General features: G+C 40.4%; 1 long non-coding RNA gene across 1 annotated transcript; it reads right to left on the reverse strand.

The window, feature by feature from the left end:
• Positions 1-5,696: 5,696 nt before the first annotated feature.
• Positions 5,697-19,745, reverse strand: LOC125925308 (uncharacterized). Its single transcript, XR_007458779.1, has 3 exons — positions 19,606-19,745; positions 12,866-12,963; positions 5,697-7,418 (listed from the first exon to the last, which is right to left on the reverse strand). It is a non-coding gene; the product is annotated as an uncharacterized LOC125925308 (long non-coding RNA).
• Between the last annotated feature and the right edge of the window lie 7,576 nt (positions 19,746-27,321).

A 27,321-nucleotide genomic window follows, 5' to 3' on the forward strand; every position in this document is an offset into this window, starting at 1 on the left:
ATTAAATTAACATGATTCTATTTAGTCAGGTGTTAATCTAAAAATAAAAACATTGACTAAAAATCATGACTTTATCGTATTCAAGGCAAAAATAACAGAATGATTTTTTAAAGTTTCTAAAAATGTCTGAGAGTTTTTATATTCATGAGAAAGGCATTCACAAGCCAGCAGAAGTTGGAGTGTTTTCTAGCACATTTGATTGTATTGCGTTCCAGTTATAATTCCCTTGCCGGAACAAATGCAACATGCCCAAAGCCCTGCAGTCAAACTTGGAAGTTCTCCAGCCCAGTCTCCCCTCCCAGCTAGGATTTGGTGTGGGGAGAATTCCATGCTGGGAACAAGCTGTCGGTCTCTGTGTAGCTGAGTCCTGAAGTTAACAGCTTTAGCATCTACTTCTGGTCCCTGCTCCGGACTGGGGGCCTCTGCTCGGCTCTCGCCAAGTGGTCCAGGCTCCAGAACACAGGACAGAGGGGATCTAGTTGAGGTTAGCCTGTCCTTAGTAGAAAAGAAATCAAGGTACCAGGCAAAGAAACCACCCTAATGTGCACAAGGGACGGGAGGAATACATCTTTTATCCAAATAAGCCAGTGCATCGATATTGCTAAGGATGGAAATGGTTCTGTCTTCAAGCAAATTCCTTTATTAACGTTTGAATGGTCCTTTGCAGTTTACTCCCTTTATCTCCAGTTGATCTTGACCATTGGGTGAGGTGTATTATGTTTTGTCTCAGGCTGTAGGCAAGTGGCCTGCCTAGACCTAGAAGCCAGGGATCCTTCTGTTGTGTCACTGCTCCTCGGTGTTATAGAGCCTTACATCCTCTCAGTACAGCCCCCCAGATCCTGATCGCTGTACTTATCACACAGGGATGTAAGTGTATGTGGTGTTTCTGTTCACTCCTTCCCCTTCTGAGGCATTCCGCTGCCTCCAATACTCTGTGAAATCCTTAAGCGCAGGAACCGGGTCTTTCATCTCTCGGGCTCTACCTTCTGGATGCAGGTAGGCACTTTACAAATGTGCTGAACAGATGGGTGCATGTGGACACCAGCTTGGAGGGCTGGGACCCCGTGGAGCTGTGGATGAACACTAAGGCTTTTATGATGTATCCATATCATTCAATGGATGAAGTTCTATGAGGCCAGGGTGCATGTCTGACTTGAGTGTGTATCTCCCAAAATATGCCTGGCACATAGTAGGTGGTGAATGAAATAAAGCAGCAACACTTCTCATAATCCCTGGATGAAGCCATGGGACATCCTTCCTCATCTGCTGAGGAACTTTTCATTTTGGTTGGTTTTCTCTCTACCACTCCATCTGCTCTTAAAAGGTTTCCTATCTTTTACTCATAAACAGATTTTGCCTTGCCTCGGGGGCTGGAGGGGAGTTTAACAGTGCAGATAAAATTGTGGGGACTTTGGGGCTGCTGGAAATTCTGGGTTATAGTTCTCGCAAAATGGTTTTCCCCTTACATCTTTGCAAATCACTCCCTTCTCTGAGGCTCCTGTTCCTCATCTATCAGATAAGCATAGCTATGCTGTCTACCTCCCAGGCTTGTGGTGAGGTTAAAATAAGATCAAATGCATTGCAAACTATAAAGGAACTTTCAGATTTAAGATCTGACCGTTGTTCGTGACAGTTTTCCTTTCAATTAGTATGGATAATGGAAAGTCGATGGGACACACTGAAGATCATTTGTCACCTTCCTTCCTCTGGGATATCCAGACTCAGCTCTTTAATCATTGCTCTTGAACCTGATTGCCCTAATCTTTTAGATCTGTGGTTCTCAGGCTTGGCTACACATTGGATCATCAGGAGAGCTTTTATTCCAGTGCCCAGCTGCAACCCAGACTCCATAAATCAGAAACTCAGGATGGGTCTCAGGCATCAGGTTTTCTAAAACTCTTCAGGCGATTCCATTGTGCAGCCAAGGCTGAGAACCACTGTTTTAGGTTACTCTCGGGGTGGGGGGGAGGGGGAGGCTCAGGAAATTCTCTGTTGTCACATCTGAATCTATCTGAATCTAATACGTGCCTGAATAACTTCATCTCAATAGGAGATGAATGTACTTTGGAACTATTACATTGGCCTTATGTTAGGTTAGAGACAGATGATTGCAAGACTGTCACATAGATGTTTATCATCTTTGCTTAGCAATGTTCAGGAGATGCTTGGAGAGGACATGAGATGTATCTTTTAAAGAATGCTGAAAAGACCAGTTTATAGCAACTGAAAAGATGGAGAGAATGACGGATTCTGAGTTGTTTCATATAAACCTGGAAGCATACAATCGGGTAGGATGACAATTATCTGGTGTGTGTTGTAGCAAACTATTCATGAGGCTGTGTGTGTGTGTGTGTGTGTGTAAGAGACAGAGACAGAGAGTTGAAATCCAGTAGGTGGCAAGACCAGGAGGCAGCTGGCAACAGCCAGTGGGAGGGGGGAGGTGCCCTCGCTGGTGACACTCTGACCCATGAGGCTTTACAGCAGTCTTCAGACCCAAGTCAGTCTGGGAAACTGAGCTGGGTCTCACCTGCAGAAGACGCATGAAGGCCCCCTGGTGGTCATGGGAAGCTCAGCCAGAGAGTCCATCCTGTGGGCTGTGGGTCCCCATGGATGAGCTGGACACACAGGTCTCTCCCCTCCCCCCCACCAACTGGCCACAGCCAGCCCACCTCTCCTCTCCAACCACAAGGCTGCCTGGGATGGCTCTTGGCCTGGGTAGGGGCAGATGCTGCTCCAACATCATATCCTCTCCTTTTGTGTGACCTGGGCCCAGTTATTTAAACTTGTTGAGTCCTGGGACGCCTGGGTGGCTCTACCGGTTGAGTGTCCAACTTTGGCTCAGGTCATGATCTCACGGTTTGTGAGTTCGGGCCTCGTGTCGGGCTCTGTACTGACAGCGCAGAGCCTGGAGCCTGTTTCGGATTCTGTGTCTCCCCCTCTCTCTGCTCCTCCCCTGCTCACACTCTTTCTCTCAAACATAAATAAAGATTAAAAAAAAATTTAAACTTGTTGAGTCTGTTTTCTCATTTGAGTAATAATTTTTACATGACCCTGTTGTTGTGGGGATTAACTGAGATTAAGGCACATAAAGCTCCTGGAACCAGAAGAGGATTACTCTGAGTCCCTCCCTCCATGCTAAGAGGCACCTTGCTTTCTACCCGTGGGCTCTTGCTTTCTACCCACTCACCTGCCCTCTGTGTCCTCAGGGCCCTGTCCCCAGGCTCCATTCTGGGCACCTCCTTCCCATCTAACAGCACATGATATTTCTGTCCTGTGATCCATTTTTTCATTGACCTCCATACTTCCCCTGGGAGGTAGGTGAGGCAGCAGCACCATTTCTAGCATGCCCAACATCAAAGAGCACATCATGGCAAGAACAGCAAGAAAACAACCTGCCATCTTGGGACACTTACTATGTGTGCTCGGCACAGTGCACAATTAGGTCATTTTATCCACACAAACAACATGGCGAGGCAGGTATTTTTATCCCACTCTACAGAGTTTAGGCAGTTTGTGAGTTTTCCAAAGTTGTACAGAGAGTAACTGCTATACCAGAATTTGAACCCCCTTCTCATCCGCTGTAAAGGCCTCCCCCCCTCTCCGGCAGCAACCTGGATTCCTGGAAAACTGCTTTTCTTCCAATAAAATCCTATCCTCTAGGAACAGCCTAGTACTCACAGTTGCCACAAGCACAGTGCTGGGCATTTCAGTAACACCTTCCCTTTGCTTGGAAACATTTCTGCTTAGGATAACTAAATGTCTAATGCAGAATAACCCAGGATATGTACTCTCATGACTCAGTCTTTCCATGGCCAGAATCAGATAATCCCCAGAAAAATATCAACCCTGGCTATTCTCATAAGAGTGCTTCAAGGGAGAAGGAAAGCATAGATTCACTCTTTTTCTTCCCCTTTCCTGTTCACTTGGGTGGAAACAGTACTTGCTTAGCCCTGAAAATATGTATTTTTAAATGTTTTTCAAGCGGTTCTATGATAAACCTGGATTTTCAGACTTAAGGTCCTGACCTATTGAGTGGTTCATGAAATCAGTGTATTGAGTTGTGACTAGGAATTTGCTTTTCTTAGCAATAGAGTAGAAAATATCAGTGCGTACCTCACATAAGTATTACTTCATGAAACTTTTGCCTTGGTTATGTATCCGTGAATATGTATATATGCATATGTATATGTATGCTAGGTCACAATGTAAAATGTATTTCTAGGGGCACCTGGGTGGCTCAGTCGGTTGAGCATCCGACTTCGGCTCAGGTCATGATTTCACAGTTGGTGGGTTCGAGCCCCGCATTGGACTCTGCTGACAGCTCAGAGCCTGGAGCCTGCTTCAGATTCTGTGTCTCCCTCTCTCTCTCTCTCTGCCCCTCCCCCACTCACGCTCTGTCTCTCAAAAGTAAATAAAAATGTTAAATTTTTTTTTCTGTGTCATTCCAATTTTATTTTTATTTATTTATTTTTTATTATGAAATTTATTGTCAAATTGTAAATTTTTTAAAATGTATTTCTATGAGTCTCAGAAAGGATTTGGAAAATGCCAACTGTTTGTTGTGTAGAATTGCCATTAGGATTTATTATATTAACAGTTCTTATGTTTTTTGTCTCAGGACACTTCATACTCTTAAAATTTATTAAGAATCCCAAAGAACTGTTGTTTATAAGGGTTATATCTATCAATATTTACTGTATTAGAAATTAAAACTGATAAATTCAATCTTTACAAACTTCATTTAAAATAACAACTAGAAACCCATTACACATTAACATATTTTTAATCCTATATATATATATATATATATAAACACACAAATATACATACATACATATATATGTATATATAGTATACACAGAGTATATACATAGTATATATGCATATACATAGTATATAATATGCATATTCTATAATATGCATATACTATTGCATATTAGTATATTAGTGAGAAGAGTGATGTTGTTTTTACGTTTATTGAACATCTGTAATGCCTGGAGTAAACACACCCTAAGGTGACCCCAGTGAGTCAAGGGAGTGAGGGAGAACCGACAACTTGCTTCTAGCCAAAAGAATGTGGTGAAGGTGATGATAGAGTCACTCCTGTGACTGTGTTAGGTTATATAAGACTCCATCATAGCAGACTGGAGTGAGATTTTCCTGCTGGCTTTGGAGAAGTAGTTACAATGTTGTGGGAAGCAAAGACTAATGTTGTCACATGGCAGGGACCTGTGAGCGGCCTCCGGTTGCCGAGAGCAGTCCCCGGCCAACAGCTGGCCAGAAAATAGGGACTCTGGCGCTGTAACTCCAAGGCACTGAATTCTGCCAATAAGCAGTGCACTTGGACAAGGACCCTGAGCCTCAGATGAAATTGTGCCCTTGGCCAACGTCTTAATTTTAGCCTTGCGAGACCTTGTACAAAGACCCTGAGGAGCCCATCTGAATCCAGACTCCTGACTCACAGAAACTGATACAAATGGGTGTTGTTTTCAGCTGCTATGATTGTGGTTATTTTTCACACAGTAATGGGAAACGAATACATATGACTTATACCTGCTTCTGCATTCAACCTATTGTGATAAGATGTTTTAACTGAAGTATCTGAAGAAAATTCACCCTCTCACAGATACGCACTTAGAAGAGGGAAAAGTATTTTATTAGTTTTTTTTCAATCCTGCTGGGAGGGGGAACTAGGGTACTACTATAATGGGTACAGAATTTCAGTTGGGGATGATGAAAAATTCTGGATATGTAATGGGTGGTGGTTGTACAACAATGTGAATACACCTAATGCCACTCAACTGTACACTTTAAAAAATGGTTAAGGGGTGCCTGGGTGGCTCAGTTGGTTGAGAGTCCAACTTTGGCCCAGGTCATGATCCCGCAGTTTGAGCCCCCCATCGGGCCCTGTGCTGACAGTGCGGAGCCTGGAGCCTGCTTCAGAATCTGTGTTTCCCTTTCTCTCTGCCCCTCCCCAGCTCATGTGCTCTCTCTTACCCTCTCTCTCTCTTTCTCAAAAATAAATAAAAACATTGAAAAGATTTTTTTAAATGGTGAAAATGGTGAATTTTATATTATGTACATTTTACCACAATTAAAAAAAAAAACAAAACAAATTATCCACAGTTCAGAGACCAAAACAGTTAGTTACAATGTGGAATATGAAATCATAGCAATGATTTTCATACTCTATTCCATTAAAATCCATTAGTCAACTTCGTACTTCAAACGGCTTTTACTGGTCCATGATTCTGTAACATCGTGCATTGATTATCTGAGAAATATTGGTCTACTAAATTATGCAGATCTTCTAAAAAGTAACTCCCTTAGTTATACAACATAAAAAATACATATTCATTAACATCATTACTAATCTCATCAGAAAAGTCATTAAGTTTGGATAAACTGTTAACCTCATGATCTAAGACAAAGAGGGAAAATGAGTAGTGGATACAGATTTACCAAAATTCTGGTTTTTCCTTGAGAGCTCAACTTTTATCATTGGCAACAAATACAGTACTGTTTGCTATGTGCTCTTACATAGAGATTTAAAATGTGATTTTAAGGCCCTGATTGGGAAGAGCAGCTACTGCCCGAACTGTTCCACAGAAAATGGAAGACAAGATGAAAACTATCTTTGCTGCTTTGATCATATTTATTTTGAGAGTCATTGGACATGGTTTTACTTTCAACAGATTCCTTTACTAAGGACTTGCAATTCTGTATATCAATTATACTGAGTTTAGTATCATTATATGAAACTATGTTAATATGTATTTTCAAAAATAAAATTTGAGGGGCACCTGGGTGGCTCAGTCGGTTAAGCGTCTGACTTCAGCTCAGGTCACGATCTCACGGTCCGTGAGTTCGAGCCCCGCATCTGGCTCTGGGCTGATGGCTCAGAGCCTGGAGCCTGCTTCCGATTCTGTGTCTCCCTCTCTCTCTGCCCCTCCCCCGTTCATGCTGTGTCTCTCTCTGTCTCAAAAATAAATAAACGTTGAAAAAAAATAAAAAAATAAAAAAATAAAATTTGAAAAGAGACAACTGTTTACTGAATGCCATCTTTCTCAAGGTACGGAGGTAAAAATAATCCAACTGGCATTGTTTGATGGTTTGAAGTATGTGGGTCTGCTCTACTAATCTTGATAGAGATATTTAAGAGATGGCACTATGAATCTAAATTTTAAAGTATATTTACATTGCATGCAATCAACAAGCAAAATTATACACATAGTTTTTTCCTTAACAAATTGGACACTGTGACTGTAATCATGACAAACCAGTGAAAATGCAAACCAATCACAAAATAAACTCTTTAAACATGATGTGCACAATGCCTCAGAAAGGTTTAACATGTGGTTGTTTCCTCCTTTTGTTTTTACTTCTTTTTTTTCTTTTTTTATGATTCATCTTTTGTCCTAAAAAGAAAAAAATAATCATTTGCTTCAATAAAATAGAGATACATAGACTTTCTTTATTTAAATTTATTTACTTTTGAGTAAGGATTATGTTCACATGGTTTAAAATTTAAAAGGTTAAAAAGTCTCCTTTCCACACCTATCAACCATCCACCTAATTTTTCTCAAAGGCAACAAGTTTTGCAAATTTCTCGTGTATCAGAAACATTTGTATCCAGTTATAGGCCAATAGGTATAAATATTTTTTCCTCCACCACCATTTCCATAAACAGTAGCATATTTTATACACCAGTCTGTGACTTAATAACTGGAAGGCCATTCCTAATCGGTAAGAAAAGGATTCCTTAATATTTTTTATGATTGCAATGTATCCCATTGTAAGGATATTCCAGGATCCCCAAGAGCACACTCACTTCTGACATGGACTGAAAAGTTAGGGATTCCCAGCATGATGTGTGACAATATGCATGGAGTATTGCCAACTAGAGAAGCTCACCCAAGCCCTGGTATCCAGAGTTTTTATTAGTGCTCTGTTACATGGACATGACTGACTACCCACATGGCTGGTCTCAATCTCTAGCCCCTCTGGAGGTCCACCTGAAACTGACTATCAGCCTATGCCCCATCCTAAATCACATGATCCAAGGCCCCTAAGCAAACAAAGACACTACTAGGCAAGACATTCCAAGGGTTTCAATATTACCACCCAGAAGTCAAGGGCAAAGGTTAGATCTCTCTTTGGGCAAGGTTAAATTCTTTACTATACACCTGTATTATAATTTATTTATGTATTCTATTGTTGATTGATATTTGGCTTCTTTCTATATTTTGACTGTTATGACCAAAACTGCCATAAACATTCTTGTACATGAAGGTATACTGGAATAAAAGTGCATGAATTTACCCAGAAAATATATGTAGGAGTATGACTGCTAGGTGTTTCATGTGTATTTGATATAATTTATCATTGTTTATTTCATGGCGTCTGGGTTTTGTGAGATATACACATCTCACAAAGGCCTGCCTCTCTGATGAGGGACAGAAGCAGAAAAATGTTTACCCTTAGCCCAGAAGGCTGACCTAAAGCCTGCATAGGTTCAATAAGGATCAAAAACGTGCTGCTTGCTCCGTTCTTTAAGGGTCTCCTGACTGCCTGTATATCTCACCGATAGTTAATACTGAAGAATGATAAGCACCAGAGGAATCTTGCAAAAGTAGTTTTACAAGTAGAAATTCAAAGAAATTTGAAGAAACTTTTGTAATCTGATACTCCCTGCATGGGCCCTTCTCTTTGATTACTGAGCACATAACCACCAGCCTCACACAGCACAAGTGCAGCTCTTTCTGCCCACAGGTCGTGTCCCCGTGCTGTTTAAATAAACTTAGTAAGTTGTGCCGTAAATGTCTCAAGAATTCTTTCTTGACTGTTGCACTCAATGACCCTGCATTACTCTCCAGTTGATTATTTTAATAATCTCCTAGTGGTTTCTTGTGACTCTTTTTGGTTTCTCTTTTTTTTTTTTTGCACTTAGATATTTGATCCATCTGGAACCTACCTGAATACAAGGTTGAAGTATGGACCTGGCTTTAATTTTTTTCCCAGATAGCTAGTTGTATCAACACTATTTCTTAAATAAGCCAACTTTTCCCTACTGATTTGAGGTGACTCATTTATCAGATATCAAATCTGTCTGTATTTTTTTTCTTGTGTTAGTTCATTGACCTGTCCATCTAGCCATGTACCAATATTTTTTTCTCAGGTACAGAGGTAAACTGACAAAACTGTAAAATATTTAAAGGGTACAATGTGATTATTAGATATATGTATACATTGTGAAAAGATTCCCACCACGGAGTTGATTAACACATCCATCAACTCTCAGGTTTACTTTTTCTTTTTTTTTTTTAGTGAGAGCATTTAAGTTCAAACTTAATTATAGACACAGTATCATCAACTGCAGTTACTATGTAATAGATTAGGTATTATTCTTACTGCAACTAAAAGTTTGTATCCTTTTATCAACCTCTCTCTCTCTCTCTCTCTCTCTCTCTCTCTCCCCCCCAACACCTGGCCCCTGGCAACTATTTCTCTACTGTTTTTATGAGTTCAACGTTTCATTTTTTAGATTCCACACATAAGTAATACCATGCAGTATATGTCTTTCTCTGACTGGCTTATTTAATTTAGCATAATGCCCTCCAGCTTCACCCATATTGTCACAAAAGGTAAGATACACCCTGTATCTTGGCTATTGTGAATAATGCTCCAATAAATATGGGAGTGGGGCAGGTGGCTAGTGTCTGACTTTTGATCTCGGCTCAGGTCTTGACCTCGGTGTTATGAGTTCAAACCCTGCACTGGGCTCTGTGCTGGGTGTGGAGTCTACTTAACAGAAACAAACAAACAGGGGCACCTGGGTGGCTGAGTCAGTTAAGTGTTCCTCTTGATTTTAGCTCACGTCATGATCTCACAGTCTGTGGGACTGAGCCCCATGTCGTGTCGGGCTTCCCACTGGCTGTCAGTGGAGTCTTCTTGGTTTTCTCTCTCTCCCTTTCTCCCTAACCCTCCCCGGCTCATGTATGCTCTCTCTCTCTCTCAAAACAGATGAGCTTTAAAAAACAAAGAAACCTGGGAGTAGAGGTATGTCTTCAAGACAGTGATCTTGTTTCCTTTGTTTACATACCCAGAAATGAGATTGCTAGATCATATGATAGTTCTATTTGTAATTTTGTTAGGAACTTCGATACAGCTTTTCATAGTGGCTGTACCAGTTTACATTCTCATCAACAGTATACAAAGATTCCCTTTTCTCAACAACCTTGCAGCATTTGTTATCTTATCTTTTTGATAACAGACATCCTAACAAGTATGAGGGGATATCTCATTGTGATTTAGTGTTTTTAAAATATTTTTCTTATTTTTTATTTCAGAGAGCACACGTGAGAGGTGGAAAGGGACAGAGGGAGAGAAAGAGGGATTTTTTTTTTTTTTTTGAGAGGGGGAGAGAGAGAGAGAGAGAGAGAGAGAGAGAGAGAACGAACAGGGGAGGGACAAAGTGAGAGGCAGAGAGAGAATCTTAAGCAGGCTTCATACCCAGTGCAGAGCCTGTGGGGCTTGATCCTATAAGCCTGGGATAATGACCTGAGCTAAAATCAAGTCAGACGTTCAGCCGACTTAGCCATCCAGGCACCCCACTCTTGCATGGTGGTTTTGGTTTGTATTTCCCTGGTGAGGAGTGTTGCTGGACACCTTTTCATGTACCTGTTGGCCGTTTGCATGTCTTTTTGGAGAAATGTCTATTCAAGTCCTCTGCCCATTTTTAAATTGGGTTTTTTGGGGGTTTTATTTTTTGGTTTGAATTTATGAATTCCTTTTATAAATGTTTAATATTAATACCATATTGGACTGGATGTGTGGTTTGCAAATATTTTCTCCCTCTAAAGGCTCGAGGAAAGAATCTTTCCTTTCCATTTCCAGCTTCTCCTGCCCCCAGATGTTCCTTGGCCTGTGGCACATAACTCCGGTTGCTGGCTTGATAGTCATATGATCCCCCTCGTTCATATCTTCTTACAACACCCTTCTTCTCCTCTTCTCACACCACCACCAGTCACTGGACTCAGGTTCCTCCTATCCCCCTGATTCCAGTGTGATCTAATCTTAACAAAATACACCTGGAAAGACTATTTCCAAATAAGGTCCCATTCTAAGGTTCTGGGTGGACATGAGTTTTGAAGGGGATACTATTCAACACACTATAGTGTGTATACATTCCTGATATATTGACCCTTTTATCATAATGAAATGTTCCTCTTTGTCTCTAGTAATATATCTCAAAATCTAATTTGTATGTGTTTCATTAGCTTCATAAAATCAATTAAAAGGTATTCTATATCCTTTCATATTCTGGAGGAGATTATCATATATAATATGGGACTCACCTATTCCCTGAAAATCTTAAAAGAACTAAGTGGAAAATCTGCCTATCAATTTGTGTTTTGGATAACATTTATGACTTCTCCCATGAAGAAGTTTTGTTTTGTTAACTCTTTGAGTCAATCTTGGCAATTCAGAGGTACTATACTGCAGTGTTTCTCAATGAGAGTTCTATTTACATTTTGGATGGGTCAATTCTTTATTTTTCAGGATCATCCTTCACATAGCAGGACAATTATTTTGGGCCACTAACCACTAAATGCTAGTAACACTCCCCAGTCATTAGGAAAGCTAGATCCATACTCCCATGCATTTCCAAATAGCCCTTGGGAGAGGTCATTTGAGAATCAATGGCATGGTAGTTAAGAAGGTGGACTACAGAGCCAGACTTCTTGGGTTTGAATACAAGCTGGGACACTACTGAACAAAGCTTAGCTGAATTAATCCATCTGGTATCTCGGCTTCCTTATTTGTAAAATCAGAATAGTAATGGCACCTATTTTTAAAAATTTTTTTAAATTTATTTTTGAGAAAGAGAGAAAAAGAGAAAGAAAGAGAGCAGGCAGGGGAGAGGCAGAGAGAGAGGGAGACACAGAATCCGAAGCAGACTCCAGGCTCTGAGCTGTCAGCACAGAGCCTGATGCAGGGCTCGAACCCACAAACCGCGAAATCATGACCTGAGCCAAAGTCGGACGGTTAACTGACTGAGCCATTCAGGCGCCCCAGTAATGGCACCTATTTAATTATTGTTATGATGATTAGTTGATACACCTAAAGTTCTTAAAATAACATCTGGTACATAGTACGTGTTTGATAAATATTAGCGAACATTATTCTACCAATTTGTCATCTCAACATGTTTTTATGTGACTGGATAATATTTTGAAATGTCAACTTTTCTTCTCCTTTTGGCTCATCTTTTTCTTATCTCTCCTCCCTCTTATTCCTTCTCTTATTCCTTACTCCTTGTAGGCAGCTAGGCAGCTGTGAGCTCATTGTTTTAGGGACGGAATAAAGCAGGGTAGTAAACAGAAAAAAAAGAATTCTTCCTGAATTTGATTTCTAAAATTGTAAGCCATTAGGAGAATAGAGAAGGTTCCATATATAGATACAATATTTGGGAGAAATATAACTGGAGAGAATTGGACTGAGTCTCACTTCCCCATACCCCCACCCCAAGCTGCAACAAGACTAGAAAGAAATTTTCAGACGAAGGAAGAAGAAAATAGATATTGTGGGGAAGTGATAGGAGTATACAAGTTGATAGATCTCAAAAAGATAAACCCTGTACTCTGATTCATTGGACACCAGAGAAGTAGTAAGGATCCATGCAAATACGAGGAATCTAAGGCCGGGGGAAAGGGAGGCTATACTCTGAGCTGTGGGATAGTAACATGATACCAGAGAAAAAATGAGCAGGAGGACAGATTATGCTGACCAGGCTTTAAATCACCTTGCATTTGGTATCCCTGCATGGCATGACATGGAAGTAACAGAGAGAGAGCCACCATACCTGATGGGACTAGGCAGACAGGAATGAAGACATCTCAGTAGCAAATAGCATGGATCAATGGCAGGACCAGACAGAACGACGGACATCTCAAAAGGTACCTGAATGAACAGATAACACTGAAGTCTAGTTGAGTATCTTCCCCCCACCCATGCTGTGGAAACATGAAAACCACTCCCTGCTTCCTCATCTCTCTATCCCCATCCCTCAAACTCCAAACTGGCAGACAGCAGGTTTCATCCCTCTCCAGTTGAGTGAAGCCTTCGAAAAGAAAATAAGAATTATAGAAAAATAAATTTGGATTTCTTGTATAACTGGGTTGTAGACAGATTTATAGGTCTACGTAAGCAGAGTCATTAACATTTTCATGTTCTAAGTTTTTAGAGCAATATATCTGTTGATATATCCTTTATTTTTTAATTTTTATTATAATAATAAACTTTTTTTAGTCTTTGCATTTGCTTATATTTCTTTTTTTTTTCAACTCAGTTTGTCAAAGGTTTGAATCTAAAATTAGAAGAAAGCAAATGGGATGGAGACAATTGTTTTTCATCATAAACCGTCCACACTCCTTGATCTTTTAATCATGTGCATGCATTATGTTGTTGAAGGTTTTAAACTATGTTTTGAAAGAATGAATGGTAAGCAAGGAGACAGAGCCAAGAAACATAAACTATATTTTATGAAACACAGTTTTATACAGAAAAATTGGCATTGTGGCTGGAGGGATTGTCGAAGTCAAGGGTAGGATTTTAAGAGAGATTCTGGACAAACTACAGTGCTTTTTTTTTTTTTAACTTAAAAAATCTACTTTTAAATTTGCATACAGTATGAGTGTGTGTGCGCACAGTACTATGCATTTTAACACACGCATAAATTCTTTTAACAACCATTAACAGTATACAGAACAATTCCAGTATCTCAAAAAATTCCTTCATGTTACTCCTTTGCAGTCAGACCCTTTCAAAACCTTTAAACCTTAGCAATCACTGGTGTGCTCTCTGTCCCTTTAGTTTTGCCTTTTCCAGAATATCAAATAAATGGAATCATACAGTATGTAACCATTTGAGATTGGCTTCCTTTGCTTAATAAACACATTTGAGTTGCTGCATATATCAATAGTTTCTTCCTTTTTTTTTTTTAATGTTTATTTATTTTTGAGAGAGAGAGAAAGAGAGAAACAGAGCACCAGTGGGGGAGGAACAGAGAACGAGGGAGACACAGAATCCAAAGCAGGCACCAGGCTCTGAGCTGTCAGCACAGAATCTGACGTGGGGCTCGAACCCACAAACTGCGAGATCATGACCTGAGCTGAAGTCGATGCTTAACCGACTGAGCCGCCCAGGCGCCCCATTAGTTTGTTCCTTTTTATTTCTGCATACTATTCCATTGTATGGATGAATCACAATGTGTTTATCCATTTACACACTGAAGGGCATTTAGTTCATGTAGTTTTTCTTGTTTAGTGTGCTAACATGGTGAATTACACTGACTGATGTTCAAATGTTGAACCAGCTTTGCTTTGGGACATTTCGGACAATTACTAAAAATGCTGCTATAAACATTTATGTACGTATTTTTGTGTTAACGTATGCTTTCATTTCTCTGAGACAAACATACAGAAGTGGAATTGTTGGATTATATGGTAAATGTATGTTTAACTTCATTATAAGAAACTGAACAACTGCTTTCCAAAGTGGCTGTACTATTTTGCATTCCTGTAGCAACTGTTCTGGTTTCTCCACATCTTTGCTGGCACTTAGTCCTGTTACTTATTTTATCCATTTTAATAGATGTGTAATATTTCTTGTGGTTTTAATCTACATTTCCCTAATGATTAATGATGCTGAACATCTTTTCATGTGCTTATTTGCCATCTGTATACCTTTAGTGAAGTGTCTGTTCAAACTTTGCCCATTTTTTATTGAGTTGTTTTCTTGTTAGGTTTTGAAAATTCTTTAAATATTTTGGACACAAGTCTTTTGTGACATTTAGCCATACCTTTCATCTTCTTTTTCTTTTTCATACCTTTCATTTTCTTTGTAGTATCCTTCATGTAGCAAAATATTTTAATTTTGGTAAAGTCCAATTTATCAATCTTTTCTTTAAAAAAAAATTTTTTTTTTAACGTTTATTTATTTTTGAGACAGAGAGAGACAGAGCATGAACAGGGGAGGGGCAGAGAGAGAGGGAGACACAGAATCTGAAACAGGCTCCAGGCTCTGAGCTGTCAGCACAGAGCCCGACGCGGGGCTTGAACTCACGGACCACGAGATCGTGACCTGAGCTGAAGTTGGACGCTTAACCGACCAAGCCACCCAGGCGCCCCTAAAAAATTTTTTTTAATGTTTATCCATTTTTTGAGAGATGGAGAGAGAGCACGAGTGAGGAAGGGGCAGAGAGAGAGGGAGACACAGAACCTGAAGCAGGCTCTAAGCTCTGAGCTGTCAGCATGGAGCCCAACACGGGGCTTGAACCCATGGACCGTGAGATTATGACCTGAAGTCAGACACTTAACCAACTGAGCCACCCAGGCACCCCATATCAGTCTTCTCCTTTAAATATGGTGCTTTCGGTATTGTATGTAAGAACTCTTTGCCTAATCCAAAGTCACAAAAATTTTTTTCTCTTATGTTTTCCTCAAGAGTTTCATATTTTAACTTTTACTTTTAGGTCTATGATCCAGCTTTGATTTAATATTTATATGTGGTGTGAGATGTAGGTCAAGTTTCATTTTTTTCACAGGTGGATATCCAGTTTTTCCAGCACCATGTATAGAAAGGGCTGTGCTTTCTTTATTGAATTGCATTTGCACCTCTGTCAAAAATGAGTTGGCCAATTTTTGTGGGTCTATTTCTGGACTCTATTCTATTCCATTGGTCTATGTGTCTATCCTTTCACCAATACCATATTGTCTTGATTACTATAGGTTCATAGTATGCCATACAATTAGGTTGTGTGGATTCTTCAACTTTGCTCTTCACTTGTAAAGTTGTTTTTGCTATTCTAGTTCCTTTATCTTTCCTTATAACTTTTAGATTCAACTAATCTATACGTACAAAAATCCTGATAGGATTTTTATTGCAGTTGTATTAAATGCATAGATCAATTTGGGAAGAATTGACATCTTAACTATACTGAATCTTTAATCCATGAATACTGTATGGGTGTCCATTGCTTTCTTTCATTGGCATTTTGTACTTTTCGGCATAAAGATCCTGCACATATTTTGTTAGATTTATACCTAAGTATTTCATTTGTGGGAGAGAGGAGTGGGTCACCTTCCAATTGTTCATTGCTAGTGTAGAAACACAATTGTTTCACCTTTTACCCGACACCCTACTAAATTCATTTCTTAACATTAGGACCTTTATGTAGATTTTTGAGCTTTACTACATAGACAGTTACGTCATCTGAAAATCAAGATAAATTTATTTCTTCCTTTCCAATCAGAATGCCTTTTATTTTTCTTCCTTACTGCAATTGCTTGGACTTCACCAAAATATTGGGTATGAGTAGGGAAAATGTACATCCTTGTTGGGTTCCCAATCTTGGGAGGAGGGAACATTCAGTCTTTCCCCCATTAAGTGTGATGTAACTCTAGGTTTTGTGGATGCCTTTAATCAGAGTCCTTCTATTCCTAGATTGTTTTTTTTTTTTTTAACATTGAGATATGAAGACAGCCACGTACGTTATAAATGTTATGGTTATATTTTATTTGTTTGCTGAAGTAAAAATGCACAATTTTTAAGATAGAAACAAATGCATAGAAAAGTAGTGAATGCCATCTCTTGAAGAGACTACTAAGACCATGTCAAATGCTACCACCCCTCCTCACTCTTACATTATCTCTCTGCCATTTTACCGATGTGGTCTCTTTGATGGAGTAGGCGTAGGGATGCTGAATTGCCAGAGCAGTTTTGCTTGGAAAGCCAGAATCTGGCCAGGCACATCTCAACTGCTCAAGGAGTCCCAGCCTGAGAGTCCTCTTGTGAAGTCCTCAGATGATGGTCATTACCATAGCTATTAAAGAACCAATGACCTCTAGATGGGTTGGATTCTTTTTTGGGGCTCCAGACATGAATTTGACCTCATCTTGGATGAACCAAATTTTTATTTATTTATTTATTTATTTATTTATTTATTTATTTATTTATTTTTAGGAGCACAGATGAAACCTCTTGGGTTTGTGATGCTGAGTTTTAAAAAATCATGGATGTTGAATTTTTAGTGTTTTTTTTTTTTTTGCATCTATTCAGAGGATCATGTAGTTTTTCCTGTTTAGTCTGTTAATGTGGTAGATTATACTCATATCTGAATGTTGAGCCAGACTTGAATTCCTAGGATAAATGACACATGGTCACAAAGCATTTTTCTTCTAACATGTCGGATTCAATCTGCTAAATTTCTTGAGGATTCTTGCATCTTTGTTCATGAGAAATATGGATTTGGTTTTGTCTATATTGGTTTTATCTGATTTTGGTCTCAGATAATTTTGATTTCATAAAAATGAGTTGGGAAGTCTTCCTTCTTCTATCTGCTGGAAGAGCTTGTGTAGAACTATTATTTTGTCTTTCAATGTTTGGTAAAATTCACCAGTGAAGCCATCTGGACTTTTAAATACAAATTTGATTCCTTTAATAGTTACAGTACTATTCAGCTTATCTGTTTCTTCTTGGGTACATTTTGGTAGCTTTGATAGTGGTCTATTTCATCTGAGTTGTTGAATTTGTGAGTATATAGTTGTTCATATTATTCCCTTATTATCCACTGGGTCAGTAATGATACTCTCTTTGAACATGTATACATCAGGAATGACACAATACGATCAAAAACAGATAAAAAAGAGAAGGTATGTAACTACGGCTGCAGAGGCCTCAAGCCTTGTTATCATGGACTCCTTCCTGTCTTTAAATTCTATATCCAGTCAGGTACCGCATCCTTTTGATTTGTCCTTGCCAGTATTTCTTGCAGTTTCCCTCCATTTCCATTACTGCTTGGCACAGCCCTGTAATATCTCCTAAACTATCTACCTAATTATTCCACTGCCTGCCTAACCAGTCTCACTGCCTTTTCCCACTTTAATTCACCCTTCACACTCCTGCCAGGCTTTATTTCTTAACTTCCAATGGTTCTACTCTGCCTACAAGATAAGGATCCTCTACGTCTGGTTTAGTCTTGCCTTTTGAATTGCAGTCCATTGTATCCTCCTAAATCAGGGGGGTCTTTAACATGCAAGCTTTGGAAGGGAGGGATGGGTCATGAATCTCCTAAAATTAGAGTATAAAATGTGATATGAATGTGAACTTTATTTCCAAGGCAAGGTTCCAACCATTATCAGATATTCAAAATGAAAAAGAAAAAAAAAAGTGCTAGGAAAAACCTTCAACCTAATCTTTGTTTCTATAATGTCTCAAGAATACACTATTAAAAAAAAAAACCAAAACACAATACAGCCTCTCCAACAGTTCCCACATCAGTAGTAATCACTCATTTCTCTGAACTTAAGAGTCACATAACTTTAATGATCTAGCCTAACCTTAACATTTTACAGATGAGGACATAATCCAGCACTTAACAAATTTGTCCAAAGTGGCTCCTGTAGAACTTTTCTGTGCAACTGAGTGCTGATGTGCTATTTTGCTGGTCTTTTTTTATGAATAAATTTCATATTTCTCCTTGAGGTCAGGAACTAAACCTCAGAGTTCTTTGAAACTCCAATTATCTTTACTGTCTTACATAAACTAGCTGCTCAAATGTTTGCTGAGAACAGTGATAATGAAAAAGTCATACTGAGGCAAAGGAAGAGGGCTGGTTAGCGAGTACTGGGTTAGGAATACATTTTTAAGAAGCATAATAAGCACATTTGGAGGACACAAAATATTAGTAAGCTCAGATCTTAGCCTCTGATATAATGTGAACTCTCAAGAGTCTGCACGAGGAGAGCTCTGACAGTTCCTAGACAGAGGCCAAATTTCCACAAACAGGGATGCTCGAGACAGCATTCAGAAACAATTCCTCAGAAGCAACTAACAGGGGGATGTCCAGGTATCGTTAAAGAGAAAGGACTACAGCACCTGCTTTTGAGTGAGCTACGCAATGGATTCGAATTTCAACTCCACCACATCCATGCTATGTCACCTTGAACAAATTATTGAACTTTCCTGTGCTTCGGTTTACTCATTTGTATCTCCCTAAAGATTGTCGCAATGATTAAAATAATGTCTGTGAAGTGCTTAGGTCAGGGTCTTAACGCCTAAGGCACTCCTTCATTAATTGTTGCTATTATTTAACGAGAAGAAGGGTTTGGGGACGGAAGGAGGGCGCTGTGCGGAGAGGGATGGTCCGTTCCGTCGGAAGCGGGAAGATTCTGTAGCAGACAGGTAAGGTATATTAAAAGAAGGGCGAGGAGTCGCGTTTCCATGGTGTGTACCCGCAGGACCCCTCAGTGGCAGCTAGAGGAAGGGCTGGGAGAAGTGTCAGACCAAGAACACACCCTCCACAGTATATATACGAGAAACCAGAGATCGGCTAAGATGAATGAAGCGTAAGAGAAAGGTCTTATCTTTTAGGGAAACCTGGAGCTTTGGAAGCGGCCTCATTTGGGAAGAGGAGGAGGATAGCCCAGGGCGTGGCCGAGAGGTCGGGAGAGACGTTGAGGGGCGGTGGGGGAAGCGGGAAGGGGAAGAAAACGCCAATGCGGCCCTTTTCCAGTTACTGGACTGACTGCGACCGTCACTTACAGGAAACTGTAGGGGAAACGACCATTTGGGGCGGGCTCGACACTCCCTGCACGACGATGCCTAGGAAACACCGAAGCAAAAGCCACGGAGCCGGATATTCTACCACGCTGTCGTTGCGCGACTGCAACGCGCTGGGGCAGCAGCCCAGGAGGCGCCCCGCCCACGACGCAGAGAGGGGCGTGGCCACGGGCCACATCCGGCCGCGAGTCCTTTAGCCGGGGCTGCGGGCGCGGGGGCGGTTCTGCACTGGCTGTCACGCTCTTCAGAGGGCGTTTCCGCACGCGACGTCGGGAACCTGCAGCCGTTAGGCAGATTGTCGCCAAATGGCAGCCTTTTTCCGGTATTTGTTTGGGATTCCATTTCAAATTCTATAGTGGATTGCTGCCAAATGGCAGAGGCTTCCTGGGATTTGGTTTTCCACAGTACAATATTGAGATTTTTCATCCAGCACTGTGGATATTTCTCCGTTAATTCAAGTCTTCCCTCGTTATTCAGCTGAAGTCTTCCAGTTTCCTTGGTGTTTTGCACATTTCTTTTTAGTTTTTTTTCCTGGAAGTTTTTGTTGCTGCTTTGGTTTATTTGCTCTTCCTAATGGACTATTATTGTGCCCTAGGATACTTTGGGGTTTGGTGTGCGGATCTATGTGGTCACTTCGCTGAACCTTTATTTTCTAATAATCCTCTTGGATTTTGTAGGTAAGATTTCATCTGTAAATAACAATTTTGCATTTTCTGAAGAATCCAGCACAACGCTGTTTACTAGCCTCAGGGCTTGCTTACCTCTTTCCGAAGTTACTTGGATTGCATCTTACCTTTCGTTCATGATGGGTTTTTGAAGGTTTCTGGCACTTACCTTTTTAAAAAATTAATTGCACTTTGTTCTTTTTCTAGTTTACCAATTCGTTTTATTGTTTCCTAAAATCAGAAATGGGTATTTATTACCAAATACTTTCAGTATTAGTCTTACAGATGATCATATGGCTTTTCTCCATTACCCTACAGTAATAGAAACTACAATAATAGATTTTCTAATGTTGAGCCATCCTTACAGTCCTGGTATGTATTCTTCCAGTACATTGCTGGATGAAATTGTTGTGTATTTCATATAGGACTTTTGTGTCTAGGTTCATAAGTGAAATTGGCTTATGGTTTTCTTTAGTTGTCCTTGTCTAGTTTTGATATTAGTTTAGGGTAGGTCTCAAAACGACCCATATTAGTTTCTTTTTATATGACCTGGAATAGACCTAGTGTGTGAATGATCTATTCCTTAGGTTTGAGGAACTCATCTTCAAAGCCACCTGGGTGTGGTGCCTTTTTAAGAGATAAATATTTTTTTCCTAGAAAAGTATCGATTTCATTTACGTTTTCAATTTTTTTGGCATTAAACTATCCTTGTGTCATGAGCATGCTATGAAGGCACACACCCGGGTTGTGTCTTTCCACAGCGTTCGCTTTATTCAGTCATAAATCAAGGTTAACAATTATAATGCAGGTTCAGAATTTCAAACTCAATGACATTTCACCATGTGATTAACCTGGCTTTTTACCGGTACACAGAGCAGAACATAAGACAAGCTACACAATAAACAAGATAACACAAAGGATAGGATGTTAAAGAACCAAACACGAAGTCAGTCTGGGGGCACGCAGTTGAGATGAGCCTTGGTCAGGCCTGGGTCAGCAGCTCTTAGCACTTACTGCTTATGTTCAAGCAGTGAGGGCTCTCAGTTTTATTGGGAAATCAATTGGGCAATCTTCAATGGCAGCTGCCTTTTGTAAATGGTCAGACATAGAGGGGTCAGTGTCTGGAAAGTCTGACATTTTGCTGCAAAATTCCTCCCTTTTTAAAGGGATTTAAGGGGAGCCTGGGTGGCTCAGTTGGTTAAGCGTCTGACTTCAGCTTAGGTCATGATCTCATGGTTCATGAGTTCGAACCCCATGTTGGGCTCTGTGCTGACAGCTCAGAACCTGGAGCCTGCTTCAGATTCCGTGTGTTCCTCTCTCTCTGCCTCTCCTCCACTCATTCTTTGTCTCTCAAAAATGAATAAGTTAAAAAAAATTTTTTTAAGAATAATAAAGGAATTTAATCAGTCTGGGGCCCCTGCAGACCTCTGCTTCTGCCTTTTATCAGTTCTGGGATGTCAGCTGGTGGTGGTCACCGTGATACCTGTTAGCTGCAGTACCTTTAACTGCTCGTGTCATCGCTTGACATAGGCTCCTGCTTGACATGAGTGACTCCATCCCATTCTCTACACTCTGGGATTAGCATTTTTTGATTTCACATTGTTCTTATTCATTCTTACATATTCAATTGAAGTCTTTTTTCTTTTTCTTGATCAGGTTTTTTGAACCACGTTTTGGTTTTTGACTGATGGATTTTGATTTTTTATAGATAACCTTTATCTAGAAGTTTTTTTCTCTTTCATTAATGTGTGCCTTTATTAATTTCTTATTTCTTTGTTTTTTTTGTGTTTTGTTTTTGTAGAATCTTGAGTTGAAAACTTATTTTCTTTAAAATATTTAATAGGAAAGGGGCGCCTGGGTGGCTCAGTCGGTTAAGCATCTGACTTCGGCTCAGGTCATGATCTTGTGGTTCTTGAGTTCGAGCTCCGAATGGGCTCTGTGCTGACAGCTCAAAGCCTAGAGCCTACTTCAGATTCTGTGTCTCCCTTTCTCTCTGCCCCTCCCCACTCGCACTCTGCGTGTCTCTCTCTCAAAAATAAACACACACACAAAAATGAAATATTCAATTGGAAATATTACAAACATAACATTAGAGAATAATATGAACACCTATATACCAACCACTTCACTTTATCACGTTTTAACATTTTTCCATATTTTCTTCACAATTTACCGTTATTCAGTTATAGCCTCTTGTGAACACTTCTGCAATCTTTCTCCCTCTCTTCTTCCCTAAAATGAACTCCTCCCCTGGGTGTGTTGTCATTCCCATGAAAGCTTTTATACATACATACATATGTGTGTGTGTGTGCATGTGTGTGTATAGTGTATATATAGCTATATAAGTACCTGTAGTATTATTTTGTAGGTTTTTAAACTTAATATTAATGTTACCATTGTGTAACTTGCTTTTGTCATTCAAAGTTATGTTTGTGAAAGCTATCCATATCATTTCATGTACTTCTCACTTTTTCATCTTAACTGCTGATCTTTACATACATTCCATTGTATGACTAGGAAGCAATTTATCCATTCTCCTGTTGCTAGTAATTTAATTACTCCTGGCATTTGCCGTTACAACACAGTTGATGGACATTCTTTAACGTATCTTATTAGGCACATCACAAGAATTTTCCAGTGTATGTCTAGAAGTGGAACAGCAAGGTTTGCACAATCCAACTTTATTTTTAATGCCAGATTCTTCTCTAGCGTTTGTGCCAATTTACCCTGCCCCCAACAGTGTAGGAGTTTCTGTTGCTTCACATCCATGCCATCCCTTGTTTGTTTTTTCCCAGGGTTTTTTTTTTGTTTTGTTTTGTTTTGCTATTGTAAACAATGCTGGTAGTAAACTTCATTGTATGTGTTTCCTGGTACACATGCGCAAAAGTATCCCTGATACATAACTAACAATGGAGTTGTTAGCTCTGTTTTGTTATAGATATATGTTTAAAAAGCATATACATATGCCCCCATATTGGAGATATTTCCTCTTTTAATAGTAAAATTTAAACCATTCATATTTATGTGCTTAGATTTAATTCTAACTTGTTTTTCTATATGTTGTGCTTCCTGTTGTTTTCTTCGCTTTTCTGTCTTTGGTTTGATAAAGTTCCTTTTTCCAGATTTTTTTTTCTTTAGTAGTTTGAAAATTTTATGTTCAATTTTTATCTAGTGGCTACTTTTACTGTATTTTAGCTTATTTAAATTTGTACTTTTGTATAGTCATGTGGAGTTTATCAGCATTTTTATGAGGCAATCTTATACAGTGTTAAGAGTAGAGACTCTGAAGCCAGAATGCCTAGATTCAAATCCTGGCTTTCCCATTTATTAGCTGTGTAACCTAGAGCTTATTACATAACCTCTCTGTGCTTCAATTGCCTCATCTGTAAAATGGGGATAAAATAGCATATACCTGATAAGATTATTGAGAGGATTAGTGTGTTAATGTATAATAAGTATGTAAAATTCTTAGGACAATGCCTAGCATGCAGGGCATAGATCTAATCACTACTTTTCTCATTAATGTAATGGACATAATACCTGATTTGTTATAAAAATAATGCATTATTGCATATATACTATTCAGTTTATTTATTTATTTATTTATTTATTTTTAAGATGAAATTTATTGTCAAATTAGTTTCCATTCCAACACCCAGTGCTCATCCCAACAGGCACCCTCCTCAATACCCATCACCCACCCTCCTCTCCCTCCCACCCCCAATCAACCCTCAGTTCTGTTTTTAAGAGTCTCTTATGTTTTGTCTCCCTCCCTCTCTAACCTTTTTTTTTCCTTCCCCTCCCCCATGGTCTTCTGTTTATTCAGTTTAATATAATGAGTACCTTCTATGCACTTGAACTAGTATGCTTTTTGGCTTCAAGGAGTTCATGATCTAGTAAAGACACAGACCTAGAAACACAGGTGCATTATGACATAACCTTAATACTGTTTCCATGTCCTCTCTTGTCCCCTTCTTATCTATGTTCCATACAGAGCAGTTTTAGAACACATTAATCAAATCGTGTATTCCCCTGCCAAAATCATGTCCACTTTCATTATGCTTTACATAAACCACAGTCTCCTCGCTATGACTTTAACATTAGACTCTGGGCCCTGCCTCCCTTTCTGATTTCATCAAGTCCCACTCTCCTCCCTTCTGGTGGCCCCTGCCACACAGGCCTCTTTTCAGTTCCTTAAACCAACTGTCTTTTTCCTCAGTGCCCTCTGCCCAGAATTTTCATCCCACCTGCTCTGACATCATCATGGCTGACTCATCTTTCAGGTCTCGGCTTGATTCAGTCAGGTTCTTAGTTACAGACCACAGGATCCAATCTGGCGAAGATTGGGACTTTGTTAATATTACGTAGCCCCCGAGTCTCCAGGAAGACCAGAAGCCAGATGCAGGTGCAGCACAGCTGGGTCCGATACCCAAACACGCTAGAGGCTCTAGTGAAAATCCACTGCTGCCACCACCACCTGACAGCAAAATCACAACTTCTACGAACACAGGCTCTGAAAGTAAGGATGAGGGAACCAGTCCCTTCCATACACTCATCACCCTCACCACTGGGTAGCCGGAGTGGCACATTTCTTTCTTCACCTCTTTTTCCCCTAATGTTTATTTATTTGTTTTGAGAGAGAGCACCTGCCCTGGCGGGGGCTGGGGGCCAAAAGAGACGGAAATAGAGAAAGAATACCAAGCAGGCTCCAAGCTGCCAATGCAGAGTTGGATGTGGGGCTCGAACTCACGAACAATGAGATCATGACCTGAGCTGAAACCAAGAGTCGGAGGCTTAACTGACCCAGCCCCCCCAGGCACTCCTCCTTTTTCATCTTGCAAATGTTTCTTGCAACAAAAAAGTTGAATCTTTCCAACTTTATCTTTCAAGTTTAAGTTTTGCCAGACCATGCCTGATTGGTAGGGCCTAGGTCACATATGCCTGTGCTGCAGAGGGGGTCAAGGAGGCGAGTCTTGTCACATTAAACTCCTCAGGTATTATAAGCGTGTCCGAAGAGGCTGGACAGTCAGAAAACATGTCATGTGAACACTAAATAGCAAGTTACCTCAGCAAAAGGCCCTCCCCAACAACCCTAAGTATGCACATACTCTCTCCAGCCTAGTCCTAGTATTCTTTCCCTGTACTCTGTCATTGTCTTCAAGGCTTTTTATCACAACTTGTATATTTGTTCAAATGCCTTATGAATCCTGGAGCCAGAGTCTAGTCTCCATGTGGAGTTTCACTCGAATACGTATGACTCAAGCAGCCAAAACTAATTTAAAAATGTATTTCAGTCTTTAACGTGGATCCCTTGGAAGAAAAAAACATCAAGGGGGCTCCAGTCACAATTCCCAAAGGTTCTCATAGGTTCATATTCCCTTTTCTCTCTTCTTTCACTTTCCTCCAGTCCTTGTGTGCGTTGGTTTATCATTTCTTCATAAATTTTGCCCCTAGGGCTCTGTCTTCAAATGTTTTCTGCCTGCTCTCATCTTGCATCACAAACATGCAGCACTGGTCTGTGAGATGCATTTTTCTCAGAGCACAGGGTGAAGAAGTGGAGAGGCAAAGTCCTTATCGGACAGAGAAGGCTGAGAGTATTTACACATTGAACATTCTGGGTCACCATTTGTGACTGACCTCCAGATTATAAATTTTATGAAGACAGGGACAAGATCTGTTCTATTTGTGCCTAACACAAAAATCTGACAAATACATAGCCAATTAATACTTGTTTTCTAGAAAAGAGAGAAGTTCAGGGGCGCCTGGGTGGCTCAGTCAGTTAAGCTTTAAGCTTCCAGCTCTTGATTTCGGCTCAGGTCATAATCTCACAGTTCATGAGATCGAGCCCTGTGTGGGGCTGGCTCTGCACTGGACAGCATTGAGCCTGCTTGGAATTCTTTCTCTCCTGCTCTCTCTGCCCCTCTCCTGCTCTCTCTCTCTCTCTCCCTCTCAAATAATAAACATTTTTTGAAAAAAAGAAAAGTCCAACAATTGGAGTATAGACCAGGAAGTCTACAGCACAGAGCCAGAGCTCTCGGCCTAGCGAAGGGTCGAAGGTGGTGAGTGGGATGTACAGTAAGTGAGGACTAGTTTGGGAAGACATCCTGGAGATGAAATCAAAGAATCTTAAACAGAAAGACTTCATCATGCAAAGAAAGAGGTAAGGATAGTGAAGAGTATTCCAGTTAGAAGTGCAGCACCAGCACACAGAAATGTCCAATGGCTTGGGGTGCTATTGCTAAATATGAAGTAGGAGGACTGTCAGGAGGGGGGTTGGGGGGGGTGGGGTGTGCAGAGGCAGGCATGCAGAGCCTTGGCTTTGGCCTTTGGGTGATGTGGCCACAGTGGGTGTTGCGAGGAGTCATTCTCAGATTTTCATTTCAGAGAGATTACTGGGTGGCAGCGTGAGGTTAGATGTGAAGAGGTGAAAGAAAAAAGTGTAGCCAAAAACGTAGGCCTGCAAACAGGACAGTAGTGGGCAGTAGAAACAGGTAGTAGGAATAGTTTCAAGAAATTACTTGGAAGTCAAATTGGCAGTACTGGGTGGGTGACTGGACGGGGAAGGTGAGGGAGGAATCTAGAATAGTGTCCAAACTTCTGGCTTGGATGATGAGGTCATTAGCCGGGGTAGAATAAACAGGAAGCATCACAGGTGGGCAGTGGCGGGGAGAGTGGGAAGCTCTCCAGTTCAGTTATGGTGAAGTGTACTTTAAGGTACCCATGGGACTTGAAAGATCAGATGTGCAGCAGGTACTTGGATATTTAAGCCTGCAGCTTAAGGCAAAGGCTGAGGAGGGAGTGGCATGGAGGGGGCAGACTGTGAGCTTAAGAGTTGGCTGTGGGGTACGCTGCGAGGGACCACTGTTGGCAGGGTGGCCCTGCTGACATTCTTTGCCTTCCTACCTCCCTTGGTACTTCTCCTCATCTCCTCTCCCTCCTCCCCTAAAATGTGGTGTTCTCAGGCGATTGCACCACCTGGGTCCCCTACTATGCATCCATCAAGGCTTTATCTCCAGCCCAGAATTCTTAGGTA

The sequence above is a fragment of the Panthera uncia genome, chromosome F1 (genome assembly GCF_023721935.1).
Source record: "Panthera uncia isolate 11264 chromosome F1, Puncia_PCG_1.0, whole genome shotgun sequence".
In the NCBI taxonomy this organism is placed as follows: Eukaryota; Metazoa; Chordata; class Mammalia; order Carnivora; family Felidae; genus Panthera; species Panthera uncia.